Genomic DNA, 22,125 nt, shown 5'->3' with positions numbered 1-22,125 from the left:
CTTTGCAGCACACCAGAGCCCCCAGAGCTCTGCCCTGACCCCCAGCAGGAGGAGAGCCTGGTGTGCAGGCAGCAGGGCAGAGGCACTCGCTGCAGCATGTGCTCACTGCACTCACCTTCACAGCCCTGCCTTGCTCACCTGTGAGAAATAGCACTGCACCACCTTCAACTCATTTGTTTCAACACTTGCAGGTAAATAGCTGCTAAGGTCATGCAGTGAGGGATGCTCCAGACAGATGTTACCTCCAAGGTTATAACCAGAAGCAATTTTAGGGACCACACTTCAGTGATTCTCCAAAAAGAACACCCGAGTGCCTGTCCCCATCTGCTGAGGTGAAGGGTGCTGGGTTTTCCTGATGTCACTCTGTCAGCTTCAGTGAGATGTTTAGGAGAAGAGTGGTAAGACAGGGTGTTAATGCAATAACTAGAGCCCAGAAGCAGTAGAGAAGGTGGGAAAGGAACATGACTTAGAGTCCCTCAGACAAAAAGTACATTAATGAAAGAAAGCACTGTATTCCTGGAGAGAATAAAACTAACTCTGTTAACTCTGTCCTATTGGCTGGAAGAACAAGGGCATGCTGGAATATCAGCAAGTGGTTTTCAGAAAGGGCTAGCAAAGTTCTGGCATTTCATAAAATTTAGGTAACATTGTGAAAAGAAACACAAGAAATAATTGTTTCTTAATATGGCATTTGCCTAAAGTAACATTGATGTTGATTGAAGTAATGTAATTTTCATATCTAAAATGTTGCAGGGGAGAGTATGTCTATTTCATTTATGTTTGCAGAAACTTAATCTACAGGAAAAGATTTTATAGCAGAATTGGAGGTTAAATTTCATTTGCTGATTTAATAAAAGCTAACAGGATGGATTTGGGGATATTTCATTAATCTTTCTTTCCTTTCAGTGAAAAGGAAATTAAGTTCAATCTAGTTCAAACTTTGCTTCACTATTATACCATAGACTGCCAATGTCCATGTTCTCTCTGGCAAGTTAAAACCTAATTAGTCACAGAAAATTCTTCCCTGATCCTGTCACTGCGAGGCAGGAAAAGCCTGGGCTGCAGACAAAGAATGCAGATGCACTCGATGCTTGGCTGTGGCTCTCTTAATGTCTGTGCTTTCCTACACTGCATGCAGTGACATAACTGAAAGTGGCATATTTTGTCCTTCATGTGATGAGATCAGATATAAGCTGCCTTTTCAAAATGCAAAGAGAATCTTTTAATATGAAGCAGTGCAGTGAGCACACTGCTGTTGGGTGCTCCCCATTTCTGGGTGTTTTAGAGCAGCAGGACTGGCAGCTTGGGTGCTGTGAGAGATCAGCTGAGCCCAGCTGGGTGAGCAGGGCAGAGGGCTGTGTCTGGCTGTCCAACCCAGGCTGGATGCTGCAGGGCTGGGGTGCCCTGGGGGCTGCAGGGAGGGTCCAGCTGCTCCTGCTGCACCTCCTGTCCAAGGAGCCATAAAATGCAACTTCGTATTTCAACCTTTTATAATTTTGAAGAAGAGGGTCAACTGATAAAATTTAGAAGTATCATTTTATCTATCACTTCCCTTAAGACTTAGATAAAATAACACTTGTTCTTTCAAAGTTTTTGATTTCGCTTAACAAAAAGCAATAAGTCCTAAAAATACCTGCCATTTCTAATTTTAGTTCAATTTCTATCAGCTATTGTAGACTTATTCTGAGACTGAATTTGGCTCCCTCTGACACATATGTTTTCTCATAATACATTGAATTTCCACTATCTGATGAAATTTTTATGGCATACATTGACTATATTCTGGCAAAGGAAAGTTATTTTACCTCTGCAGGTGAGATTATAGAGCATAATTGGCACAAGCATATCTTGTGAGGGACACATTTTTTCACATCAAATTAGTTGTTTGCCTTTTGTGTTTAGACTGAGATTTTCCAAGGCATTTAGAGGCACTGTCTCTGTAAATCCCAGCTGTCACTGCAGGTTTCACAATAAGTTTTGCAGGGGCAAAAAGCTGTCTGTGTCGTAGTCCAAGTGCAAGAAGCAGTTAATTCTGCTTCTTCCTGAAATTCAATGACAAAGCATGAGCCTTGGGGAGAATTTTAGCTTCCACTTCTAACTGAGACAGGGTATCTGGAGGCAACCCTTTGTTTTTCCAGAGTACATGGAGGAAATAACTGAGTCTGCCCTTCTGTTCCTCCTTCTGCCCCCAAAGCAGCAGGTGACTAAAGTAATGCAGGTACCTCACCATGGGCAGAGGATTACTGGGAGGAAATCCTGTAGGATTTGTTTTATGAAGATATGTTTTTCCTCCCCTGTTGCTTCAGTAGTGCGGCTTTGTGCAGCTGGGAAGTGACCCAGCCCCATGATTTCCCTTGAAGGGTGAGTGTGGAATGAGCCTGAGCATCCCCAGGGGCTGCTGCCCTCACTCAGAGTGCCCTGGCCTTGCTCTCTGCTTTTAGGGGTCCTGGGGAAGTGTCCCTGACAGGAGGGGAGGTGGATGTCCCTGGGCTGGGAAGACTTTGCTGTGCTGTTCCTGCCAGGGAGGGAACAGCCCTTGATGTCCAGCTGTGTTTATGGTCTCAGCCCATGTTCTCTTGGTTTCTATGAAAGCCACAAGTGGAACAAACCTCAGGCTCAGCCCAAGGTCTGAGTGCAGTTTTTGTCTGAATCCTGACTACGTGGTGACTGAGCAGACCCCAGGGGTCTGTCCACACACAGATTCTTCTCCTCAAGCTGTGCAGCTCTGCTCTGCCTTTCATTGCTGGAGCATTGGAGTGGCTCCTGAGGGAGAAATGAACCAGCCTCAGGCTCTGAGCAGAGATTCACCCTGTCCTAGGGCAGGACTTGGATGGACAGGCTGATCTGGGTGCTGGAGAGCTGCCCTCTCTGTTTTGGCACACATTTCCTGGCTAGAGCTGGGAGGGATTTCTGCAGAACTGCTGTGTTAGGCATCTGCACTCCACAGGCTTGTAAATAATTCAGTATATTGAACTGTGGCTTACTTACAGCATTAAACTGTTCAAAAAGACAAATGGAAATAAAATAATAACTTGAGCTTAAACACATAGGCTGCAGCAACCCAAGAATTCATTATGCTATTTATCTGCTACTGTGGAGAATAATTTTAAAGAGATATGTCATGTCAGAGCTTTCTTTTTTAATGACTGTTTCAGAACATACTACTGTGGAACATACAGCATTCCAGCTTTTCCTATATTTCATTATTGCTGATAGCAATCAAAGAAATTTTACTGCCAATAATAATGTTGGCAGCAGCTTAATTTAATAGCGTGGAGGCTAGGTCTTATTTATGTCATTCCTCAAATTTGATAACTTTGAATGTAACTACAAAATATTTTGCAATGAAAACTTAAAATATGGGATATTTAATTTATTGTTCTGGCCTCATTGCTTAAAAATGTTCTTTCTACACAAACACATTCTTAAACCAATTGTTTTGAATATGAATTTTTGCATGGACCATAGGCCTTTTTCATAATATTCTGAGAAATGCTGATTACTTTATCACTGTGAGCCATGTCAATAGTTGGAAAATCAGTCTTCTTTGAATAACTCTGCAATTTGCCAAAAGTAACTAAATAATCTTTGGAAAAATAAATCCATTAACCAATTTTTTCTCCCTGTCTGCTTTCCTTTACCTTGGTAGGCCTAGAGTTTTATTATTGCCACATCAGAATACTGTCACCAGCTTTGATAGTTGTATCAGCATTGCATCACTAGAAAGGAACAGAATTCCATCTCTTTGAAAATATGGGATTTCTGCCACTGCCTCAAATGGGGGAGGCTGACTTATAAAAAACAACAGGTTTTCACCAAGGGCTGTGCCATCCATGAGATGAATGCTGTAGCTCCTAGTGAGCTACATGTGCTGCTGCCTTCATTTGGCCCCTTTACTCAGAAATATTTATGTACATGTAGTCTCACCACCCTGTATCCTTTGCCATGGATCTCCCTCTGACCTGCCTGTTGTGTGTTCAGCACTTGCAGGGTTGGGACAGATGAGGTGAGGTATGGATGAGAGCTGACATAATTTGCTGCTCTTTCCCCTTGGTCTGCTGGACTCTCCTGAGGACTGATCAAAGCAGCACTGAAGGAGCCTCCTGTCTCTCAAAGCTCCTCAGCCTCCAAAAGCTAATTTTCTGGATAGTTTTGCTCACAGAATGGCATCAGGTTTAAATGTTGAAGAGGAAAACGTGATGTTTTCATGCTTTCAGACACAGCTGGTTAATTCAGTGATAGGGAAGTAATATTATCCCCTGTAATAGAAGAAACAGCAAAGGCAGAGACGTTTCAAGAGAACTGTTCAGGGAGAATCAGAGCCCCAGCTGATTCTGGGACTCCAGCCTGCCCTTGGGTTTGATGCTCTACTCAGGCAGCTAAGTCCCAGGGGAAGAAAACCCCAGTGAAAAGCAGAGATTTTCCCAGTGAAAAGCAGGGATTTCCCCACAGTGGAATCAGGAGGTTTCACAGGGTAACACAATGAGATGCTTGCCTGTATGAGGTGCTGAAAGCAGTAACAGGCCAGAGAATCACCATCCCTCTGCCCTCTCTGTTTCTGCTCACCTTGTTGAGTTGTTGTAAAACAGATAAATAAAAAAGGCTCTCTACCATCCTCTTCCCTCAATGTATGTTTTGAGATGAAGTTTTTAAGATCGCCTGCCTGGAGTGTCAATTGAAAAACATGCAGACAGTGAATGGTAGAACTGGGCGAAGCAAGGGAGAGCAACTCCCTTGATGGGAAGAGTAGCCCCCTACCCCTCTGTTGCCAAGAGCATGGGCAGAAATTGCCTGAGAAGTGGTTGGGCAGCCTCTAGCCAGAACCTGAATGTTAGAAATATGTGCTAGAGCCACCTTGGCTGCTAAAAGCACTCAAAGGATCTCCAAAAATTGTCAGAGGTAAGTCAAGAAGAACGGGGAATTATGAAAATTCCCTGGGACAGAAAAGATGAAACTTCAGTGCACCCAAGGCATCTTTCCATGGGGAGCCTCCCATCTGCTTCAGGAGAAGACAGAGATAACACCAACCCAGATCTGCACTCCCTGCTCAGGATAGAATTCCTGCCCATGCCCACCTTCCCACCAGGATGATACCAAGGTGTGGTGGCCAGCATGTCCCAGCTCTCTTGCTCTCAGGAGCCCTGTTACACTCACCTAAATACAGCATTCAAAAGCTTCCCCCAGATTAAGCAAAAAACAAATAATGAAAAAATTTGGTCTTCTCACTGTGAATTGCCTTTCTGCTTTAAATAGATCTTGTGCTAAAAGACAGAAAGACTTGTGTATTTATTTCCAAGATTATTAAATTACATATAGAATATGCTTCCTGAGTATTAGCAGAGTTTATAACTGAATTCATCCTATCCATGCTCTGGTTACATCTAATGAGGATAATTATTACATGGCTTAACTATAATTCAGTATTGACTCTTTCACGCATGAAAAGCTTTTGTTGGCAAGCATCAGTGGAGCTCTTCAACAAAAGACATCTTTAGCTTGTGTAAACATTGTTATTTCAAGGTCTCACCCTAACGTGCTTTAGGCTAAGTACTTTCTCCTCAATTGAGTTAATATAGCCAAAATGATATAAGGATGGGATTAGATACTGGCTTACACTACAAGGAAAAAAAAAGAAAGTTTTACAGGGAAAAATGCAGTTAATTCCATCCTGTCAGCAGTGGATATTAAAGATTATTAGTTGGCACACTCAATTATGTGTGAATCACAATAGTGGTACTGTTACTTTTTCATTCAATTTTACAGGAGTAGGTAAAAAGTGTAGGTTTAGTATCATCTTCAGGGATTATCTGTTCCTTGCAGTGATTTGAGGTTATATTAAAATGTTCAGCAGGTTCAGAGGAAACATCTCTGTCTAATGAAATGTTCCACTTTTACAGGATCTTAGTGACTGGATGGAAATGAACAAATCTGCCTGATGGGACTTCAGCTCTAGCTACCTTTTATGAGTATATTTCTTTAGGCAGTAACTAGTTATTCTATTATGTGATTGTTAAATGATAAACCAACTAATATAGCTCTCTTTTTGCTGCTTCCCTCTGCTGGATAGAGCCAGTAGTGCTTAGTTGTATGTCAGTCTCATAAACATCAACCTGGAAAGACTTTTCTACCTCTTTGGGATACTGGCTTTTTAGAGACAATAAATCTGAATCTTGTTCTGACTCTCAAGTTGAACAACAGTCACAGGATTCAGAATAATATAAATTTGTTGGCTCAGTTAAATGGCTCCAGTCTGAGGCTTTTGGTGCTGGAAGCTCTTCTGGCAAGATGTGAAGGTGAGCTGGGCTGGAATGGGATGCTGGACATGCCAGAGTCCCTGACCCTGGCTCTAGGGTAGACTGACAGCAGGACAACGAGGTGTACTGTGCAAGAAATCAAATTAATTATGGGATATGATACTGAAATTTTTGGGTTTTAAACAAGAGAAGCCTCTGGCACATTGTTTGTGTTTTGCTTGTCTCCAGAGATCCCATTGCTGGGGCAGCTGCTGTGATAATGTGCTGTGCCTGCCTGCCTGCCCTCCCAAAACCAGCAGCAATACCAGCTGAGCTACAGTATATAGTTTGGGAAAAAAGATCCAAACCCAACCTTCTAATCTTGGTTTTCAGTTTCCAGTGTTAGAAGGCCTCCCACAGCACGGTGACATTCCCGGATCCGTTTTCCCTCGCAGAGTTTGCAACCCCTCACAAGGTGAATTGGTCTCATTTTGAGATTTAAATGTCAGGATTCGTTTTATACAGTTTTCCTCTCCAAAACTGACAAAGCCTGTCATCATATGTGTGTGGCCTGTATGGGTAGTTGGCAGAAGTAGCTCAGACAGCTTTGTGCTGTCTGGGTGCCCAGGCATAGGATTTTACAACCTCTCATTCAGTTGCCCCACCACTATCCATTCCAGAGGAGAACTAGCCCTCCAGAGCCAGTGGTGGAGATGATGTTTGTCTGAATATCCACAAAGTTCCCCAAATCCCTCCAGAGTTTCCACTTCTCAGGCTCACAAATGAGACCTATGCACTTTGAGTTTGGATGTCTGACTTTTCAAGCTGACTGTACTGAAACATGTCATTTAGCTATATTTACCCAGAAATTTAAACTATTGCTATAGGTTTTTTTTCCAGAAATGTTGCTGCTAGAGTTCACAGTCTGTGCACAAAATTTCAAACCAACCTTGTTGTACATTTCTGTCACATGTTTTCCTTTAACCAATAGTTTATTAGTGCTGGAGTCATCTTCAGCAGCTGCTTCTACTACTAGTACTCATGCCCAAGTGGGAGTCTAGATCCTCTGAAAAAGAGAGTTTTTCTCTAATTCTATTAAATGCATTAAGTTCACTCAATTTCATCTCAATAACCTCTTAGTAACTGGACATCCATAAAGTCCTACTCCAAGTTTAATTCTCTGTTTCCAAGAATATTCTGGCTTTGTCCCTTGGTAGAGTAATCATACTTCTTAAAAATTTTAATGTAGCATTTCCTCAATGCCTTGTTTGGAAAATTAATATCAAGACTGAGATCTGAAGATAGCTAGAAAGGAGGAAACTTTTCCTTTTTGATTTAACGCCCTCAAAGTGTTTTTGCCTTGCTAAATCCCCAGACACTGGCAGATCTCCATCTCATAGCCAGCCATGTCCTATTGTCAATCCTCTCTTCAAGGCACTATTTTGGATGCAGGGACATCACCACTGGCATCCTGCAGAGGGGACACAGACCACAGCAGGCTGTGAAAGGAGCAAGTGAAGAGTTTTGGGCAGATGGACCCCATACTTTGTGTTATGTTCACACTGTGAATCAGGGTAAACCAGGATCAGGTTTATGATGCTGTTGCATAGACTAGCTGGATAAGAGCATATACCTGAAATTTTAATTTAAAATTTTAAAAATTGGCCAAAACCCCCCACACCACCATCTCCTGGGTAGCTCTAAACATGAATTTAAGTGTCTGGTTGCTCTCCCAGCACTGAGCATAGTGTTTCAGTTTTCAGAAAGGCTGTGGTGCTTGCTTATCAGGCAGGATAATCAAAGGTTTCCATGTCCCAACAAGGGCTTTTGCAAAAATAAGGCTCTGAGAAGGGAGATTTTCTCAGCAGGTGTGGGGTATTGCATTCTGTTGGCACAACAGTTTTGACTTGGCTACAATGTATATTTACTTTATGTAACTCTGAGTGTAGTAAGAATGCTTGCAAAAATCACTTGGAAAAGGAAAAAAAGGAAACATTAAACCATAACTCTGCGTTCTCAATTAAATGATTACTCCTTCAGGATGAAATTGTTCTTGATTCTTACTGTAAACTTTTGAATTTCTTACATAAATAGCATGATTATATTTACATAAATAGTTGCACCCTGGAGTACTACAATCCTATTGTACACAAAAATCCCATTAAAATTTCCTGAGAGAAGAACACAGTTTGAGCAATGGTGTGTTGTGCATGAAACTAGATATCCTCACTTTTTTTTTTATTCAGAACCAAGCTGTGTCCTTTGGATGCAGGCACCCAAGGGCAGAATTTGACCCCTTAGAATTCAATGCTCAGCTCCAATATATGAAAGCACAATCATAACTGAACTGATATTTTGAAGCAATATAATGTACAGATAGGTTTCCTGGAAACTGATAATATGCATTTAGATGGGAAATAGCAAATATATCCAGAGGAGTCTGGTTTATCCTTGAGAGAGACAGCTGTAACCTTGTCTGCCTAAAGCAACTATAATCCCAATACTTAAGCACTGAGGAGTCCATGTCTTAGTTCACATCTTTTTAGCTTTTTGCCACTCTGAATTAGACAAACTCTTGATTATCCTTTCCCCTTTCACAGGGTAATAATAGCATATAAATCCTAAATTTTCAAATGAGAAGAGATGTAAAGTAAAATATGACCCAGAGTGCTCCCTCAGGCAACAGTAAGGAGGCAAGAATCCGTATTTGACCCTAACTGCAAAATGAGGCTTAAGTTCTTAAAGGGGGCTCATAAAAAAGGGTGAGAGGACTTTTTACATGGGCAGATAGTGATAGGACAAGGGAGACTGGTTTTGAACTAAAGGATTTGAGTTTTGGATTAGATATTAGTAAGCAATTTTTTATTGTGAGGGTGGTAGGGTACTGCAGGAAGTTACCCAGGAAAAGTTGTGAATGTTCCATCCCTGGAAGTGCTCCAGGCCAGGCTGGATGGCTCAGCAACCTGATCCAGTCAAAGGTGTTCCTGCCTGTGGCAGGGGGATGGAAGTAGGTGATGCTTAAGGTCCCTGATTCTGTGATTCTGCAATAAAGAAGTTTGAATAAGAAAATGTCTTTGGATCGGAGCATCCACACTGTAGAACAGCTTAAGGACACTGACTGAAGCTATGACTGTGCTGAAGAGGTGGCCACTGATCCTCATATTGCTTGTGAATTTCTGACAAGCACAGAAAATCAATCAAGAATGGATTTGGACAAAGATTAGCTGAAGGATATAAATAAGTCCTTTAAGTAAAATTTCAGAAGCAATTCACAACTGAGTGATTCAGCTTGATTGTTGAAGTAAAATAACGAAAACAAAACAAAGAAAAAAAGGAAAATAATAGAATCATAGAATTTGCTGAGTTAGAAAGGACCCATCAGGATCATGGAGTCCAACTCCTGGCCCTGCACAGGGGCCAGGAGTCAAGAGTCACACCTTGTATCTGAAAGCATTGCCCAAATGCTTCTTGAACTCATACAGGCTTGGGCAATGAGGATTTGACTCAAAAAACTCAACCCTTTCTAATTCCCTTTGTATGAACATGTGCCTGACTGCTTTTTCTTCAAAGCAAGAGAAAAAAGAGTTTTAATAGGAAGCAAATGTATTCTTTGCTTTCAATTTTTTCTTTTAAAAACTCTACTTAGCCTAATACCCATGAAAATATTGTTTTAAAAAAAGAAATCAGAATGTTTAGTAAGTACAAAAATTAGCTGTGTCTACTACATAATCCATTTTCACATTAAAAAAACCTCAAACCAAAAAACCCTAAACAAACCAAAACAGGAAGACCACCCTGAAATCTTGTTCCAATTTTACCTGAACCTCTGATAATTTTTGTTTTGCTAAAATTACAGATTAGACAATCAGTATCCAACTGAGAAACATAAACTGAACCTGCAGGAAATGACCTTCCTGGTACTGTCAGGTAGGTACTCAGGAAAGATGCCTCTGGTAGATTCAGTGGTGATGGAGAGTGCTCATAGGACACCTGAAGAATTCTGCAATATTTTGAAACCAGGCAATCATGTGCACAATAAGAAAAAAAAAATAAATGAAGCAAGGATGGTAAGAAATATTTGTAATCTGAATTGCAGGGAACAAGATGTGCTGTATCAATAACAAAAGCAGGTGAGTGGAGCTGATGTCCCATGTTACTGCGGGCTGGACACACCATCCAAATCATTTTGTTGGGAGATGACAAATCTTTGATTTTGAGAGCAATGACTAGTGACATTATATTTTGTATTTCCTGACACAGCATGAATCTAAGAATGTTTCTTACATCATATGGAAATGATTTCAGGATGCTAGCGACATAACATTCAGGGAATGAACAGTCTAAAATTTCTATAAACACCAGAATCAAGGCATTTATGAGTTTTAGTAAAAATTTTATTGAAGTCTGGTCATGTTGGCATATTGTGCATTTGAAATGTAAATTAGATTACTGCAGTAGATTCAATTTAGTGGTAAAATGTAAAGAAAACAGTTGGGCTACAGATGAAACAATAATGTAGCTGTTCTTTAGTTAGGAGAACAGTGAAATCCAGAAACAAATGGTGTTTGGGAATATTTATGGTAGAGGAAATATGCTGCATACAATTAACTTTGCCAATTATAGGCAGCACAGTAGTTTTTGTTCAGCTTTGAAGAGCAGTTTCTGATAGTGAACATATGACAGGGTGAGGATGGCTCAGTGTTCCCAGTGGGAACAGAAAGCCTTCCACCCTTAGCTCACTTGCTGAAATGCACTCCAGGCTGTGAGTGAGCAATGCTGATGGCTTTGTGTGTACAACCTGTTAGACATGACACCAGTCTCCTCCCCTCCTTCCCAGTTGCACCACTTCAGGTGCAAAGCCTGTGTGACCAAAAAGGGCCATAGGAATTGGCACTCTGGTGGCAGCTCTAGGGAAAGCCCACTGCTGGAGTGCTGGCATTTGGATCCTTCCTACCAAGGTTTGTCCTGGTGGTGGAAGCACTCAAACTCTGCCTTGCTCTATGGTCACAACATGCTGGCTCTTGTCAGGCTTATCATCAGGCATCTTTCAAATGTTGTTGAATGCTGCTGGAGCCAGGGAAAAAGCAGCCTTGAAGCCTTGAGTTTCTCAGGCTGCACAAGGACAAGAAAATTGTAACAATGGTTGTGCACCTGCAGGGTGTGTGAGAGCCGTGTGAGTGTCTCATGATATTTTGCAGAAAGCATGTTTTCAAAGAGGTGTTGTCTTCTTGGACCAATGAGCCTTTTCTATTTTGTTTTTCATGTACTACCCTAAATATAAATGTGTAGTGTTTCTTTGAATAAAGCTCTCTCTCTTTTGCTTCCCCATTGTAAAGAGAACTATGTTGCATTATCCTTTTTGCCACTTTCCTATAGCATAAAATTCAGCATTCAAAAGCTTTCAAATTTCCTGAAAAACCCACAGCATTTAAATCAAAAATTCAGAAAAATATTTACTTACTTGTATGAGTGCATAAAAGAAAAAGAGAAATTTAGATCTGGAGACACAGCAAGCTGTTTTATTAAGTGACCAGTAAGCTCCAGAATATGCTGGAAAGAAAATTTCACCTCAAAGGAGCAATGGTACTGAGGAGTGATGTTTTTACATGTACAGCAATCACTGCAGCTCACAACTGGCTAGACTGGTGCAGAGCTGTGAAAGTTACAATACTGTTATTCAATTAAGCCAAACCTGTTCTGGACATATAGAAATTAAAATAGATAAATTCTTTAGACACACTTAGGACTTGGCCCATTGCCCCAGAATTACTTCTGCTATTAATTATGGAAAGGCAGGTTAGCAAGGGAGTGAAATATATGGGAATTCACCCTCCCATACCATCCATTTGCTCAGGTTGAAGGCACCAAGGCATTGTCTTGCTGGTGACAAACATTGAGGCTAAAATTCTGTTCTGTGATGACTTTGCTTTGAATGCTACTGCCACAGTGGCATAAGTTAAGGGTGTCTCAGAAAAAAACGTGGGCCAAAATTGCTGAAACAACACTTGGGGCTGGCCTAGGGTGCTGCTGGCAGCTGGTGTGTGGGAAGGAGAAGCGGGGAAAATAACCTAGGAAAAGAGGCAAAAATATTCAGAGCTTTGCCAGCCAAAACAAGTGTCAGGGTCAGGTCTGTGAGAAGCAGAGAAAATGGACAAGGTTTTCAGCAAAGTGGTAGCTGGGTCTGGGAGCTGGCTCCTGAACTGCTGGCCTCCCAAAGCATGGTGCTTTACAGATTCCTCAGGTTGGCCAAGGAAACACCTGACAGCTGCCACCTCCTTCTTATGGAAAAACCCACAAGAACATAACATTTGTTTAGCTATTTGGGTCTGAAAGTGAGATGCTATTTTGTCTACTTGACAGCTTTTTGTCTATTTTTTCATAAACCCTCTGGGGTACTGCCCATTTTTTATGTGTTGACAATAGCTTGCACAAACTCTGCTGAAGCTTTTGTGTAGCAAACTGCTCTGCAGAAAGTTAAAAGATGGGTAAATTTCCAGCTGTTTGAAAGTTGGACTGGAGGGTTTGTAGTTGCACCTTGAAGAGGCATTGATCAGGTACTGCCTGATAGAACATTGAATTGCTGGCTGCTGGTTTTGTGATTGGAATGAGAGTAATTGCACATCACACTGAGCCTATGAAACCCAGTGTGACTGTAATAAAAGCTCAGAAGACCATAATCAATTTATTGGCAAAGTCATCTAGCTGCTGCCAGCCCCCAGTCTTGAAGGACATGTCTGCAGTCTGTCCCTGTGCTCTGCATGGATGTCACCAGCTGGAGTAAAGGCTGGCCAGACTGGCACCAGCCAGGACTTTGCCAGTGACTTTATCATGAAGGCAAAAGTTTGTGTCTGTTGTAGATGCTTAACTGCTTATTATTCCCAAATGTCGTTTAAAAGGCATGAGGGGGGAAGAGTCTGAGGAGTGTTACAACAAAAATCTACAGCACAAAGAGAGCAAGAAACAGTGCATAATTAGGAGACTCTTTGAAAGGCTTCCCTTGCCTTTCATAGCCACTAGAAGTAGATTACATCTTTCAACTGTTGAAGCAATTAGTTTTTATATCATCTGATTTTATAATGGGAAGTTTTGCTAATGTTTTTTTTATATTATTATTTAAAAACTGGAAGGCAGTGTAAGAAATCTTTCAAGAAATAACATCTCCTCTTAAGTTTATTTGTCATAAGGTTCAGAGTTCATTAGTGGAAGAACAGTTTCCTCATCAGAATGAGTAGCAAATAGTTGAAAGAAAAAAAGCTGAAAACTTCAAATGAAGCAGAAAGTTTTAAAACAACTACTATTTGTCTGCACTGTTTTTAAGAGCTATTCCTTCATGTGCCTCACTGTAATTTAGCACTGTGTTGCAAAACTTCAGATTATCTTCAGCTTTCACTAGGATTTTGAATTATTGTCAGTTACTCTTCCTTATTAATAGTTATATATTTAAGATAAAAATGTGTGCTTTTTGACCTTGATCAGGGTAGTAAAACAGATATGTCATGAGAAAAGTAGCACAGCTGATTGGCTGAAACTAGTTTTGCTTTTGGATTCCTGCTGTCAGGTCCCCTTCCCAGGCAGTCCTGCTGCTCTGCACTTCCCTGGGTGGCTGCAGTCTCTGCATATCTGTGGTGCCACAGCTCTTGTGGATGGCTAATTTGTGGAGAAAGCCTTTCAGCTTGGCTATGACCCTTTTGTTCCCTCCAGCTCACAGCTCTGTACTTCTTGTGCTGGTCAGCACAACTTTCCTTGCTTTCCATCATGTACCAATTGGATTTGTTTTGCCAAGAGTCTCCAATATCTCCTCTCAAGAGGGAAGTTCAGTTCGGTGATTAAACCCTAGAGATCTGGGAGGTTGAATTCAATATTTTGCTCTCCCATTGTTTTCTGTGTGCCTTTGGCTAAATCAGAGGAGGAGGAGGAGGAGGAAGAAGAATTAATCTCATCTGGCTTCAGCTGTTATGAATTAGGTGTCTAATCTGAGTTTGTGCTCCCTCTGTGGTCAAGGGAGAGAGACAGGCACTTCCAGGGCTAGACTCATCCCTTTCCAATGTGTCTGCTCTGTAAATAGGTAGATCAGCAACTAACTGAGACTCTCACCCTTCTTTTTCAGATGCCTAAAATAAATCAAATGAGTCCCACACATAGTCTCTGTTTTCTGGCTGTTACTCAAAAAGTGGAATCCATTAAGTCCATTTAAAACAATGCAGTGCTATGGCAATGGAAATTGCTCAAAACCAAAGCCAATTTGGAAAGCACTGGCTGATTTTTAGACCAGATCCTTTATAAATACTTGAAAACTAAAGGCATAGAGAGGTGCCTCTTGGTCTTTTAACATCTCCTAACTCCTATAAAAGTCATAGGAATTTTTGAAAATGTCTCTAAATGCCCATCTATGCTTTTACGTTTATAAATCCCTGTCCCACTCTCATTAGGAAGAGCACTAACCTAAAATGCATCCAGGCCTCCAAGTAGCATTTTCCCTGGCTTCTGCCCCTCATTCCTCCAGACACCCCTGCTTCCATGCTCTGTGGGTCTTGTCCCTGGCAGCAGAGGTAGTCTGGGATGAGCACTCCATGTGACACATAACACTCCAGCTCTTCCCCGCTGGTGGATAATTCACGAGGATGAGAGCTGTGGCTGGGCTGGGGAGAGAATCAGTGAATCATAACTGCCTCTCCACCTCTGCTGAACTCTGTGGAAACTTGGCATGGTGGGGAATCTCAAACAAAGACCATATTTTATTACTTAGAGTTGACAGTTCAGCTGTGACCATGGAACTGGCAAGTTATAGACAAAACATACAAGATGTAAACGTAATTTCTCCTTTTCTTTGGGTTGCCTGGCATCTCTCATTCCCTTTTGAGCATTTCCATCAAGACCAGCATGATCAGAGTTAATGCATGGTCTGGAAATTAATGTATGTAAGTGTGGTGGGACCTTTCCTCCTTTTTTGTTGTCCCTTTCCTTTCCTTTATGTGAACAGACTCGTTTGCCATCCCCAGGAGTGCAAGAGGCAAAGGTGAGCAGAGAGCTGACACACAGGGAAAATAATCCCTTTGCCCACCCCTAGTGGAAATTCTGTTAGCTACAACATGGCAGCTGAGACAGAGCAACCTAACCCAACCAAATCTCTTTTATTATGTTCCTGTGTTTATTTTTCCTCTGCATTTATGACTTAGCATGTTGGTTTTGGTGTGGAAAGGACTCTAAAGCTGTAGATATGTGTTGTAATTATACAAATTCCTCTGCATGGAGTCTGTTAAAAAGGTTGATCTATTTTTATGAGGACACACACAAATACTCATTTTGATGGACCTCATTGGCATTTATTGCAGGCCTGCCACTACTAAAATTTAAAGCCAACCTCGTAAATTTTATGGAAACTACATACTGCAATTATTAGCCCGAAGACCTCCTGTCTCGCAGGAATGAGTCAGAATTTGCTTTCCACGTACACTGTGGTTTACACCTGAAAGAGATTAGTTGGGACCACCAGTAGCTTGAAAACCTAATCTCCAGTATTTTGTTTCCAGTTTAGCTCTGAAAGATACTCCAGGTGTTCTCATTAATTAGTCATTGTAAGTCACTGTGTCACTATTGTGCATGGAATAGCTATTTTCCTTGGGCACTTTTTCTGCAGGAGTGTTTTAAATTAAAAGTTAGTTTATACACTTTTTAATGTTTAGAAACAATTCTTGTGGCTGGTGAAAATGAACAAAAACAAACTCTAACAAATCAGTTTAGAAGGCCAAACTCTTGAACTTGGGTGTTTCCTGTAATGGTGGAACTTTACAGAGTTTAGCTGAGCACATTGTTAGCACAGTGGAGCATCCAGCTAAATATCATAAGCAGATCCTGCCATTTTTTCCTGCAGAAAATTCCCACTTTCAGGAATTTCCCATAAATCTTAAAGATCATGCAGTAGGTAGTAGTGTTGTCCTTGAGTCATTGCCTTATTTTATAGTCACAGACATTGAGAGACAGAGATTAAGTGGATTAAATTTACTAGTACAACAAATCAGTAGGAAAAAGTGAGAATAAATATAGAAGGATGATAAGAATTAACATATGCAAAGCATAAATATTAGTTTGTGTGTCGTGTGGCTGTATATGGTTCTGCAGATGAACTTTGCTAAACTTTATTCACTGCTTGGGGCTGATAGGAGAGAAGTTTTGTTGCAAATGGCAGGTGAGCTGACAACAGACAAAGAACATTGTTAGAGAGAACTTGTAAGGGATCTAAAAACCATGAGTTATGTTAATTAGGTAGCCTATTATGATGAGATTTTAGGAAAAAAAATTAATGTGAAGTGTTCTCATCCTTCATTTTCAAAAAAAGTCTTTGTTCTTGGTCAGATTATTTGAATCCAAGCCAAAAGAAAGAGCTCAAAAGAAAAGGGTTTGGGTTGCCCAGAGAAGTGAAGGGGAAGTTACTCTGTTGGGAGTACCTTGGGTGACAAGGAGAAGGAGTAACCACTGAGTATTGGTTGAATTATTGCAGAAAAGGAAAATAGCAATGTCTAAATAGCAATGTCTAAATAGTGTGAAGGGGAAGAGTAACTCAGCAAAGCACTAGCTCATGTAACATTCTAGAAAACAGATTTGCTAAGGAGCTCACCTATGGAGCACAGGAATTGCAGGATGACTGGCTGCAGTCATGATGTTGTAGTTTCACAGGAGGAGATGCAGACATCCAAAGCTGGTCTTTAGAGTAAGTGAGATAATAAAAAAACACCTTGAAAAGACATCTTCAGAGTCCCAGGCAAAGGGTAGGTCTATGAATCATAGAGAAAGCACCTCAGATTAACTGAAATCATTGCTAAGGGAAAAGGGCTTAAAGTAAAAAGCTGAAGATGAGCCTTTGAGAAAACATTATTTACTGGTGTCAACAGATATAGAATTATAGAATTGTTAAGATTGAAAAAGACCTCTAACACCACCTAGTACAACCCTTAACCCAGCACTGCCAGGTCCACCACTAAACCATTCCCAAGCACCACATCCACACATTTTTTGAACACTTTCAGAGCTGGCAAATCCAACACTTCCCTGGGCAGCCCATTTGCCCTATTGCATAAAATGATATAATTTCTCTTTTATTCTCCTGCAGGAGTGAGACTTGCTTGTTTTTGCTCTGTAGTCTCTTGCAGATGGGGTGGAAATAAAGGAATTTGGTGTCCCCTAACCACAAAGCACACGGACTCATCCATGCTGGTTGACCCTGTGGCCCAGCCCCTCACTTCATGATATTATTCTGCCCTGTTAGGTCAGTGGGTACAGGCAGCAACTCACTGACACAAGGAGTTTATCTCTCTTTAAGTTATATCTATTCTTATATGTCACTGCACCAAATACTTGAGACATGCACTTGAGATTTTCCTTACTGCCACAAGAAGAATAAATGTATTATTACATACTGCTGAGTTTTTCACTTAGCAAATGACAATTCAGATATGGCACCAGACCCATTAAACTTCCTGCACAGTGAAACAGATGAGCAGAGGTGTTGCCCTTTACAATTGAAGTGCAAGAAGACATTATGAGAAAAGCCTTTCTCATATTTAAATAGCAAAGCATATTGCTGATTTCATATGCTGTTGCCTGAAAGAGGGTGATGCTTTCTACTGATCTATGGAGAGATATTGTGATGATCTTTAATGTCCAGTGAGTGATATTTGCTTATTTTCCTGATGTTAGGATGAATATTTAAAAGTCTCTTTGACACATAGGCAGGAGTTTTCTTTGTGTGAATTCTTCTAAGTGGTTTCAGAGTTTCTGTTTCACCTTGAAGAGTTTCAGTTTGAGACCTCATAAACATTTCTTCAACAAAGAAAATAAAAGAAATCTGTAATCAGCTTTCTTCCAATGTAACAAATTTAACAGGTATCCTGGCTCTAGCTGAATATGCCACAGCTGCTTGTGAAAAGAAGCAAGTGCATTGTGTTTTTTCTCAGATTTCAGAAGTAGCTGTATCTAAATGGAATGTTGTCTCTTTAGCTTGTAAATAGTCAAGGTATTAAAATGTACAAAATACAAATGGAATTTGCAGTATAATATGCCTTAATTTGATTTGACATTAGATTTCAGCTCCTCATCTTTTCATGATAGCTATTGAAAAGATGTAATTTTATGTTGAAGTCTTAAATTTTACCTTTGCTATATTCCAATACAGGGAAATTGTGGTGGGAAAAGTTATAGTGCAGAGTTGTGGACACATGCAAATTAAGTTTTGACTTTGATTATATTTTTTGCACTTACTATTTGAGATGTGCACTCATTCTATTTTTCTTTTCAGTGAATATTTATCCTGATGGCTATCACTAAATAATTGCTTGGTGTCTAAAGCTCTTTTCACATGACGGGCAATTCAGAACCTTGATCAAGGTCAATTGTTAAGGTGTCGAAATCTGAAAATTTAATCATCACCAAGAGTAAAATGATATTCAGAATTATGGCTCTAAGAAAAGCCATGATTTACCAAGAAAAGAGTTTTTTATATCCAGTGATCATAGTAATTTCTAAAGTGGAGCATCTTAGAATCTGCTTTGACTTATTCACTTGAGAAAGTGGCTGGCTATTCATTCACTCAGAAGATTCTGGACAGCTAGTCACAAAAAAAGAGAAAATCCAGTCTGATCAACAGTAACTCAGGTTTTGCCTACAACTCTCAGAAACTTGATGCCTTGACCAGAGTTCAGTGTGGCTCATACACAATTGCAATGTACTGCGAGTCCTTGCCCTAAAATTGGCCCCAACTAAATGAAGAATTCACAGTCACTTTTGGTAAGATTGGTGTGAAATGATGCTGGCCAATCTGTGGTCTTCCACAGAGCCAGATTTTCCTCCTAGATCCAGCAGTTGCTCACATGGGACTTCAACAGCTTCTCATGATGCCAATAACTCCTGTCCACCAGATAATTTCAGTTCACCAGATAATCTGACAGTTTTTGAACCCATCTGTGTCATGGCTCAAGATTTTTAGTGGCTTCTTGCTCAGACTAAATCAGTGTGGGAGAATCCCGTGACCTACAGCAATGAATTGAGGTCTGTGGGTGGCTGAGCCACCAGCAGGCCATGGGGACATGTCAGCTCTTTGACAAGGTTGTGGCTCTGGGTGGGAGCTGCAGATCATCTGGGATGACTGTGCTGCTCTGGGAGCAGGGCTGGCCTCTCTTGGGATGTGGGGCTCCCTCAGGAGCAGTCATTGCAAAAGGCACAGGGCAGTGTTCCACTACAAAATGATGCATTTGATGGTTTACCTGGGAGCTCAAAAGCACCTCAGACCTCACACACACTGCAGTTGTAAAGATGCAAATCCAGTGCTCCATCGAGTGGAAACCCAGGGACTGGCATATCTAGAGGTTATATATAATTTCAGCAATAAAAACAACAATTTGGTAGGCTGGGTAGTCCAGAGCAATCCCCACCATGTTCCTGAAACAATCTCTGCTTCTTAGTGAATGCATCACAAGCTCTTCAGATGCTTTCATGTATTTTTCTTTGTTAATTTTCCTCAAATTTTAATGGACCTTATTCCCGAAGGACATATCAGGAACTTACTTGGGGAATGTCAGATCCTTGTTGCTCAGTGGACATCGAGTTTCCCTCACAGCTTTCCAAGTCTCCTGAGAAGATGCCAGTGATGCTTTTGATGCTCAGAGAAGGCAGAACAGCAGTGTCATGATGGCAACTGCACTGCTGAGTAAGTACCCAGCATGTGCTGCCTCTGGAATTAGCAAGCAAACCTAAAGACTCCACACACACAAAGGTGCAGCAGTGCCAGACCACTTATCTGTTTGTTCCTGGTACCTAAGGGCCTGCTTCTGCACACATTTTCTAGGCATTCTTCATGGGAGATCTTTATTGGAGGTAGTGCCAGAACAATTTTGTTAACACTTGTCAATCAAAGGTGTGATTGCAGACCAGATATCTCAGATAATATGCATAGTCTTGGTAACATGCAAAACAATCCATTTGCAAAACCTAGCGTCGTGAATTACTCCAAAGATTTGAAGAATAAGGTTTGTAGGTCTGTGTTGATGGAATTAATCAGCAAGTAGATCTTGAGCACAATAATTTACAGCTTGCTTATGTATATCTGTAAAAACCTTAATCACACTCTGGACTGCACTGAAGGTTGCACAATAAACTCAGTAGTAACACTTAAAGCAAATACCATAATGATGTTTCCAAAGGAGAAAAAAAAGTGGAAATTGATTTATTCTAATGGTATAGAATTAAAAACAAAAGCCTCAACAAACATCTGTCTTGAGGATGAAAAGGAGATTTTATTAATCACATCTGATCTATATCTCTACTCAATGTAGGGCTAATTTTGTTGCTTAGGTTTTTATTGAGTTCTCCAGCTATGCAGATTCCTCAGTCTCTCAACAAACAGTTTTGTAAGGAATTTTTTCTTGTATCTAACTGAAATTTCTCTTGTTGTAACATCTTTGCTGTCTCTTGGCCTCTCCTGTGCACATCAGAGAAGGGTCTTTCTCCATCCCCTTTATAACTATGAAGCTGAATGAGACAATTATATTTCCTATAAGCCTTCTTTTCTTTAGGTTAAATAAATCCATTTCTTTAACCTCTCCTTGTACATCATGTGCTTCATCTCCCTAATAAGTTTGTTGGCCCTCCACTGGACCAGTCCAATTGTTTCTCATACTGAGGGGCATCAAGCTGGAGACAGCACCCTCTGTTTGATCACACTTGTGCCTTAGGGACAAGAATAATCACACCCACTGAGCTACACACTGCACTCACTAACACAGCCCAGCATGTGCCCATCATTCCTTGCCCAAAGAGTGCCCCTTATCACAAATGCATCACTGAGGATCTTTCCCTTCTTGCAAGATCCCATTAAATATGTATCAATGGGAGAGGGGAGAAAAGGGAAGGACAGGAAAGTAAAATATTTCAAAGTACAGCTTCTTTTAAGGACACAAAGGCAATGCTAGTAAAGAAGGCTGGATGCCCTTCTGAAGGCAGCAGATTTCTTGTCTATGCAGAAGTATTTTATCTCTGATAAAAGGCAAATTTGGGCTTAAAAATATAGTAAATACTAAATCTCTTGACTTGCCCAAAATCACAAAGTAAATTTATCCAGCTGAGAGCCCAAATTGCCTTGTACAGTTTTCAGTTCAGACTTAATGTCAGTCTTAATCTAAAAGTAATTCAGATCAGACTATTCAAAATGTTTCTGTGACTGTTTTTTCTTATTGTCCCACTACTGAAATGCTGGTATGAATACTTTCAGCTTGGAACATAGAAACACACTAACAGCCATGAAAGACTTCCTTCTGAAAAAAAGTGTTTCATTTTCTTTTAGGTTATTTGTTTTTTCCTTTGGTAGGCATTCAGCCATTTTTACTAGGTCTCTTCTTGTCATGTTAAATTAAATTCATAAAAATGTCAGAACATGAGTGACCAAAATCATTTTCTCATCCACACTGTGGTTCTACTGGGAACTTTCCCCTAGATGATACTATTTGAACCTGACTATTGACAATAAATTTATTGCCTGTAGAGCTCCAAATGTGTGATATCTTTTTCTTCCTTCCTGGCTTCATGCTTGCAACTTTTTCCCTTTCTGGGAAAACATTGCCACCCACAAAGCACTTTTCTCCTTTTAGAAGTGCTGTGCTTCTACCATAGAAGGGTCACATAAGGTAGGACCTCAGGGTGAAAAGTCAGATCAAAGTCATAGCAAGTTGGAGCAAGAATCTTATTTTAGAAAAATAGTCTATTTATCTTTCTCAGTCTTGGATATATAATTCCTTTTTAGCAACTGAAGTTTGCTGTCATGGCTATGTAAATTGTTCTGGTATGAAGAAAACAGCCAGGTAACTCTCAGCCCTACCAGTGTAAATATCAAAGGTAGAGATATTAA

This window comes from Erithacus rubecula, assembly GCF_903797595.1.
Source record: "Erithacus rubecula genome assembly, chromosome: 6".
NCBI classification, from domain to species: Eukaryota; Metazoa; Chordata; class Aves; order Passeriformes; family Muscicapidae; genus Erithacus; species Erithacus rubecula.
Note: the sequence above shows the minus strand (reverse complement) of the source record.